Source organism: Arachis ipaensis, chromosome B2 (assembly GCF_059453495.1).
Source record: "Arachis ipaensis isolate K30076 ecotype BB chromosome B2, ASM5945349v1, whole genome shotgun sequence".
NCBI classification, from domain to species: Eukaryota; Viridiplantae; Streptophyta; class Magnoliopsida; order Fabales; family Fabaceae; genus Arachis; species Arachis ipaensis.
In genome coordinates this window covers 88,238,094-88,246,973 of record NC_142437.1, presented here as the reverse complement: position 1 = coordinate 88,246,973, position 8,880 = coordinate 88,238,094, and positions in this window count along the sequence as shown.

Sequence of the window (8,880 nt, the reverse complement as noted above, 5' to 3'; positions counted from 1 at the left end):
TAGGAATCATCCTCCTCGGTCTTGGAGAGCTTGGTACTGACTGATTTGGCAGAGCATAAGAGGATCCTTCCCCAGCCACTTTGGCGGAGACGTTTTGGGCAGCTGTAGCCTTCCTCGCCTTCTTAAAGGCCCTCATAGAGTCATTATTTTTAACCATCTCTGAAAATACACAAGGAAAACCAAGTCATCAAACAGAAAGAAAGAAGAATGAACCCGACAAAATAAACAAAATACAACAAATATCAAGGAAGTCGACCCCTACCCAACTCAGTTCGGAGAAGTAAAGGATTTCCTAAAAATTTCTTAGTATCAAGATGGGGAGGCTGCCCCTAGTTTTCTTCCAACATGGTTACAAAAGCTTGCTCAACTTCGTCTAACATCTCCCAAGTGTATCTAGACACCACTACATTCCTCTGCCATTATAAGGGAAAGCTGGGCTCGCCATTCTCATCCAAAAAGAAAGGACGAGCTCCTTCAACAGCTCGGATCTTAAAAAAGTAATTCTTAAAATCCCTGAAAGACTCATCATACATGGAAAAAACTTTGTCTCCTTGGGCAGACCTAAAAGAAATCCAAGAAGCTTTCTTTTTGGTAGTCCCAGGCTTGGTCAACACAGAGAGGTACAGAAAGAGAGTTTGAGAAGGTTTAACATCAAATTCTTGACAAACCAATTGAAAAATTTTGATAAATCCCCATGAGTTTGGATGAAGCTGAGATAGAGCTACGTTACACGACCACAAAAGGTCGGTCTCAAAAGGAGTGAAAAGAAGGGTGATGTTCATCTGGCTAAAAAAGAAATCGTATGCATAAAAAAAGGGACGCTCCCCCTGGGTCGGAACAGGGAAGCAAACCCTTTCATCAGAATCATGTGCTACCAATTCATAGTTGTTCTCTTGATCTCTACTACTATAGATCCGATGATGTTTCCTAAGCTCCATACAGAATTCAGAGTTAGCAAGAGAAACACACAGCAACACAAGGGAGTCCAACCAGTCGGACATCTCTCAGGAACCTTAGAAGACGTCTCAACAATATTTTTGCGAGAAGATATGGCCAACTAGTCCTACAACAAGAAAAAGAAAGTAGACTACTAATCAAAATAACTCGGACAAACGTGACTCAGAGCAATGCGAACAGTAAAAGAAAAACCCCAAGACGCACACCAAGGTCTAGGGGCATCCTTTGGAGGCAAGGATAGAGTAAGGACTCAAAAAAGAGTCTACAAGGCTACACCCTAACAAAAACTCTTAACAAAGAAGAATAATCCCTTCCAAACAAGCAACGACACGAAGAAAATCAAAACAAGCCACCAGAAAAATTGTTATTTTCTACAAAGTTCATCAGCAAAACTACCAAAATGGCGAAAGTCATCAAAGGAGCATTTTTTTTTGAGGAAGCAAATAGGTTCATAAAGCCTCAGTAACAACATGCCATTCATAGCAGAGAAGCACAAACAAAACAACAAAAAACAACATGCAAAACCCTAAAGAGCGTCAACGGGGCATACACAAGGCAAAGGAACTCTAAAAAACATGCATCATAGCAACAATCAAGCATGACAATACAGAGGTTTAAGTTTTCCAACATAAATTCAAGCAAGATCAAAACTTTCACAAGAAATAAAAACAAAGAAGAACAGTAAAAGAAGAAAAGAAGAAACATACCTGAAAAGGGGAAGAGACAATAAACACTGAGAAGATAAAGCAAAAGCAAGGCCGAAGATCACCCTCCGAAAAAACAAAACAGTCACCAACGGTGCCACAAGAAGAAGCACGAAAGCGTAAAAGATGAAAGAGTCCCAGGCAAACCAGAAAATAGAAGGGCAAAAAATGGAGTTATAGTGAGCAAGAGAGAAGAAGAAACGGAAGCCAAATCTTCAAGAAAATTAAAATTCAAAGTGAAGAAAAGGGGAAAAACAGCAAAGGGAAGAATTAATGGGTTATTAAAACCCTCGCACGTTCCCAAGACAAAAAGACGCGCGTTTCAAAAGAACAAAAGGAACGCCTGTTTCAAAAATTAAGGAAAAACGTTCCGCATCCAAAGGGAAACTCAACAAAAGAAGAAGTCGACAAAATGCTCGAGTTTGGCTTCACCAGAGAAGGATCAAAGTCCTAAAACTAAGACTCGACCTCAAAAGAAAGACCAAGCTCGAGCAGAGGCACTGTTTATACCCTGGGCTGAGCTGTCCGACCTGGGATGTTTAAACGACAAAGTCAACCGACCTCTTCACGTCAAACTATCCGACCTCTTCTCAAAGAGCTCAGCCTAATCATCAGGAAAGCCTAAAAAGGGCCCAAACAGAGGAACACGACCCAAATCCAAAGGCAGCCCAAGCTTAGAGAGATAAGGGCGGTTCCCTTGAAGATAAGATGACTTCACTCAAAGATAAGATAAGATAAGATAACTATCTTATCTCCAGGAAGGTCATTCCACACCATTATAAATACACTGGAGCACCCAGGTATAACTCATACTCTGATTCTACTAAAAATCTACTTAATACCCTTGCTAACTTAAGCATCGGAGTCCTTTGCAGGTACCACCACCCTCCGGTGACAAAGGATCAGCAGCATAACCAGTCCAACAAGTCGGACGCAACAGCTCCGGCCGCCACCCACCAGCCGGACACATCAGCTCTGACCAGTATAGAAGATCTCATCTGAGATCGACCTACAGTTTCAGGTAACCCTCGGAACACCTTCTAAGTTTGGTGTGGAAAAAGCTCTGCTTTTTTTTTGTTTTTCCATAACCATTAATGGCACCTAAGGCCGGAGAAACCTCTAGAAAGAGGAAAGGGAAGGCAATTGCTTCCACCTCCGAGTCATGGGAGATAGGGAGATTCATCTCAAAAGTCCATTAAGACCACTTCTATGAAGTTGTGACCAAGAAAAAGATGATCTCCGAGGTCCCCTTCATGCTCAAAAAGAGTGAATATCCGGAGATCCGACGTGGGATTCGAAGAAGAGGTCGGGAAACTCTCACCAACCTCATCCAACAAGTCATGATCTTAATGGTTCAAGAGTTTTATTCTAATGCATGGATCACTAAGAACCATGATCAAAGTATGAACCCGAACCCAAAGAATTGGCTCACAATGGTTCAGGGGAAATACTTGGATTTCAGTCCAGAAACTGTAAGGTTGGCATTCAACTTGCCAATCATGAAAGGAGATCCTCATCCTTTCACTAGAAGAGTCAACTTTGATCAAAGGTTAGACCAAGTCCTCATAGACATCTGTGTGGAAGGAGCACAATGGAAGAAAGACTCAAGAGGCAAGCCGGTTCAATTGAGAAGGCCTGACCTCAAACCCGTGGCTAGAGGATGGTTAGAGTTCATCCAACGCTCTATCATTCCTACTAGCAACCGATCTGAAGTTACTGTAGACCGGGCTATCATGATCCATAGTATCATGATTGGGGAGGAAGTAGAAGTTCATGAGATCATATCTCTAGAACTATACAAGGTGGCTGACAAGCCTTCCACTTTGGCAAGGTTAGCCTTCCCTCATCTTATCTGTCACCTATGCAATTCAGCTGGAGTTGTCATAGAGGAAGATATCCTCATTGAAGAGGACAAGCCCATCACTAAGAAAAGGATGGAGCAAACAAGAGAGCCCACTCATGGACCTCAACAAGAGTATGAGGAAATTCCTCATCAAGAAATCCATGAGATGCCTCAAGGGATGCACTTTCCTCCACATAACTATTGGGAGCAACTCAACGCCTCTTTAGGATATTTGAGTTCTAACATGGAGCAACTAAGGATGGAGCACCAAGAGCACTCCATTATCCTCAATGAAATCAGAGAGGACCAAAAGGCCATGAGAGAGGAGCAACAAAGGCAAGGAAGAGATATTGAGGAGCTAAAGCACTCCATAGGATCTTCAAGAGGAAGAACTAGCCGCCGTCACTAAGGTGGACCCGTTCTTTAATTTTCTTGTTCTTATTTTTTTCTGTTTTTCGGTTTATGCTTTATGTTTTGACTATGTTTGTGTCTTCATTACATGATCATTAGTGTCTAGTGTCTATGTCTTAAAGCTATGAATGATTCCATGAATCTCTCACCTTTCTTAAATGAAAAATGTTTTTATTTGCAAAAGAACAAGAAGTGCATAATTTTGAAAATTATCTTGAAATTAGCTTAATTATTTTGATGTGGTGGCGATACTTTTTGTTTTCTAAATGAATGCTTGAACAGTGCATATTTTTTATAGTGAAGTTTATGAATGTTAAAATTGTTGGCTCTTAAAAGAATAATGAAAAAGAGAAATGTTCTTTATAATCTGAAAAATCATAAAATTGATTCTTGAAGCAAGAAAAAGCAGTGAAAAACAAAAGCTTGAGGAAAAAAAAGAGGGGGCGAAAAAAATAAAGAAAAAAAGAAAAAAAAAGAAAAAGCAAGCAGAAAAAGCCAATAACCCTTTAAACCAAAAGGCAAAGGTAAAAAAAAGATCCAAGGCTTTGAGCATTAATAGATATGAGGGCTCAAAGGAATAAAATCCTGGCCTAAGCGGCTAAATCAAGCTGTCCCTAACCATGTGCTTGTGGCATGAAGGTATCAAGTGAACAGCTTGAGACTGAGCGGTTAAAGTCGTGGTCCAAAGCAAAAAGAGTGTGCTTAAGAGCTCTGGACACTTCTAACTGGGGACTCTAGCAAAGCTGAGTTACAATCTGAAAAGGTTCACCCAGTTATGTGTCTGTAGCATTTATGTATCCGGTGGTAATACTGGAAAACGAAATGCTTAGGGTCACGGCCAAGACTCATAAAGTAGCTGTGTTCAAGAATCAACATACTAAACTAGGAGAATCAACAACACTATCTGAATTTTGACTTCTTATGGATGCTAATCATTTTGAACTTCAAAGGATAAAGTGAGATTCCAAAACTGTTCAGAAGCAAAAAGCTACTAGCCCCGCTCATCTAATTGAAACTAATTCTCATTGATATTTTTGAGATTTATTGTATATTCTCTTCTTTTTATCCTATTTTGTTTTTAGTTGCTTGGGGACAAGCAACAATTTAAGTTTGGTGTTGTGATGAGCGGATAATTTATACCCTTTTTGGCATTGTTTTTACATAGTTTTTAGTATGTTTTAGTTACTTTTTATTATATTTTTATTAGTTTTTACTCAAAAATCATATTTCTGGACTTTACTATGAGTTTGTACATTTTTCTATAATTTCAGGTATTTTCTGGCTGAAATTGAGGGACCTGAGCAAAAATCTGATTTAGAGGCTGAGAAAGGACTGCAGATGCTGTTGGATTCTGACCCTCCTGCACTCGAAGTGGATTTTCTGGAGCTACAGAAGTTCAATTGGTGCTCTCTCAATTTTGTTGGAAAGTAGACATCTTGGGCTTTCCAGAATTATATAATAGTCCATACTTTGCCCGAGATTTGATGGCCCAAACTGGCGTTCAAATGCCCACTAGAGATTTCTGGCGTAAAATGCCAGAACTGGCACCAAAACTAGCGTAAAACGCCCAAACTAGCACCCAAGCTGGCGTTTAACTCCAAGAATGGCCTATGCACGTTAAAACTTCAATGCTCAGCCCAAGCACACACTAAGTGGGCCCCAGAAGTGCATTTCTGCACTATCTGCACTTAGTTACTTATTTCTGTAAACCCTAGTAACTAGTTTAGTATAAATAGCACTTTTTACTATTGTAATCGAAGCTTTTGGACACTTGGAACCTCTTTTGGAGGCTGGCCATTCGGCCATGCCTAGACCTTCTTCTCTTATGTATTTTCTACAGTGGAGTTTCTACACCTCATAGATTAAGGTGAGGAGCTTTGCTGTTCTTCATGAATTAATGCAAGTACTACTGTTTTTCTTTCAATTCATGCCTACTTCTTCTCCAAGATATACTCTTGTACTTAATTCAGTTAAGTCAGAATGAAGGGGTGACCCGTGACAATCACCCACTAACTTCATTACTCGCTTAGCCAAGATCCGCGTGCCTGACAACCACAAGCGGTCTACATGATGTTCAACGTAGTCATTGGATGATAGCCAGAGTATATTCTCTTGGGTATCTAATACACGGATCGAGTCCGTGAGATTAGTATCTTCGTGGTATAGGCTAGAACCATTGGCAGCATTCCTAAGATCTGGAAAGTCTAAACCTTGTCTGTGGTATTCTGAGTAGGATCTGGAAAGGGATGACTGTGACGAGCTTCAAACTTGCGAATGTTGGGTGCAGTGACAGTGTGCAAAAGGATAGAGAGATCCTATTCCGACACTAGCGGGAACTGACAGATGATTAGCCGTGCGGTAGCTGTACCTGGTATTTTTCATTCGAGACGAGAAAACCGATAATTGATTAGCCGTGCAGAGATCGTACCTGGTATTTTTCATCCGAGAGGATCATACAGCTTGCCATGGAAGGGAGCACGCATGATTGGAAGAAGACAATAGAAAAGCAGAGGTTCAGAAGCAACAAAGTATCTCCAAACACTTATCTGAAATTCCCACCAATGAATTACATAAGTACCTTTATCTTATTTTATGTTTTATTTATCTTTTAATTATCAAAACTCATAACCATTTGAATCCTTCTGACTAAGATTTATAGGATGACCATAGCTTGCTTCAAGCCGAAAATCTCCGTGGGATCGACCCTTACTCACGTAAGGTATTACTTGGACGACCCAGTGCACTTGCTAGTTAGTTGTGCGGAGTTGTGAAAAGTGTGATCACGACTTCGCATACCAAAGCCAAAAGGAAAGAAAATAAGGAAAGATCATAGGTGAGAGAGAGACCGATTCTTGCATGAGAGAACCGTGAAAAACCTCCAACCTTGCGGTTTCGATTTCTTGCGATCCGTAACTCCAATAAAAAATCTAATCTGGTAAGAGTGTTTGTATCCTCCTTCTCTACACATTAGCGTTACTTTTGTTTGGTGGAAGCTGATGGTGACGTAGCTCCCCTTTCCCTTGAGTTCGGCCAATTGGAGTTCCAGGAGGTTGGTGCACAAAATTGTGATCATCAGTGGTGCCAACAACTTGGTACGCACAATTGTAATCTCAACTCTTTTTTCACAATTCCGCACAACTAACCAGCAAGTGTACTGGGTCGTCCAAGTAATAAACCTTACGTGAGTAAGGTTCGATCCCACGGAGATTGTAGGCTTGAAGCAAGCTATGGTCATCTTGTAAATCTCAGTCAGGCGGATTCAAATGGTTATGGAGAATTGATAATTAAAAGATGAAAAAAATATAAAATAAGATAGAGATACTTATGTAATTCATTGGTGAGAATTTCAGATAAGCGTATGAAGATGCTTTGTTCCTCCTGAACTTCTGCTTTCCTATTGTCTTCATCCAATCATTCATACTCCTTTCCATGGCAAGCTGTATGTTGGGTTTCATCGTTGTCAATGGATACCTCCCGTCCTCTCAGTGAAAATGGTCCAAATGCGCTGTCACCGCATGGCTAATCATCTGTGGGTTCTCAATCATGTTGCAATAGGATCCATTGATCCTTTTGCATCTGTCACTACGCCCAACACTCGCGAGTTTGAAGCTCGTCATAGCCATCCCTTCCCAGATCCTACTCGAAATACCACAGACAAGGTTTAGACTTTCCGGATCTCAGGAATGGCCGCCAATAATTCTAGCCTATACCACGAAGGTTCTAATTTTAGATTAAAAACCCAAGAGATATACATTCAAGCTTGTTGCATGTAGACCGGAAGTGATTGTCAGGCACACGTTCATAGGTGAGAATGGTGATGTGTGTCATATAATCATCACATTCATCATGTTCTTGAGTGCGAATGAATATCTTAGAGAAGAAATAAGCTTGAGTTGAATAGAAAAACAATAGTACTTTGTATTAATTCATGAAGAACAGCATAACTCCACACCTTAATCTATGGTGTGTAGAAACTCCACCGTTGAAAATATATAAGAACAAAAGATCTAGGCATGGCCGAATGGCCAGCCTCCCACAGAAGGTTCAATCATCAAAACATGATTAAAAGATTGATTGAAAGATGAAAATACAATAGCAAAAGGTCCTATTTATAGAGAACTAGTAGCCTAGGATTTACAGAAATAAGTAAATGATGCAGAAATCCACTTCTGGGCCCACTTGGTGTGTGCTTGGGTTGAGCATTGAAGCTTTCACGTGTAGAGACTTTTCTTGGAGTTAAACGCCAGCTTTTGTGCTAGTTTGGGCGTTTAACTCTAGCTTTTATGCCAGTTCTGGCGTTTTGATGCCAGAATTTTTATGCTGACTTGGAACGCCAATTTGGGCCATCAAATCTCGGGCAAAGTATGAACTATTATATATTGCTGGAAAGCGGAGAATGTCTACTTTCCAACGCAATTGAGAGCGCACCAATTGGGCTTCTGTAGCTCCAGAAAATCTACTTCGAGTGCAGGAAGGTCAGAATCCAACAGCATCTGCAGTCCTTTTTCAGCCTCTGAATCAGATTTTTGCTCAAGTCCCTCAATTTCAGCCAGAAAATACCTGAAATCATAGAAAAACATACAAACTCATAGTAAAGTCCAGAAATGTGATTTTTATTTAAAAACTAATAAAAATATAATAAAAACTAACTAAAACATACTAAAAACTACCTAAAAACAATGCCAAAAAGCGTATAAATTATCCGCTCATCAGAGGTACAGGTGATTTCTGATGTTTTCCTCTTCAGTAGTTTGGTCAGAAAGCTTCTCCGAAACCTCGAGTATTTTGATTTCATACGGAGGTAGGATTTTGGTAATTTTATAATAATTAAATGTGAATTTTGATAAGTGAATGTTGGTTTGATTAATTATTGTTTGGATTTGAATGAGTTTATATTGAATTATTGTTGAATTATTGTTGTTTGCTTGAGATTTTCATTCGGTTATGTATGAACAGCCACCTGGG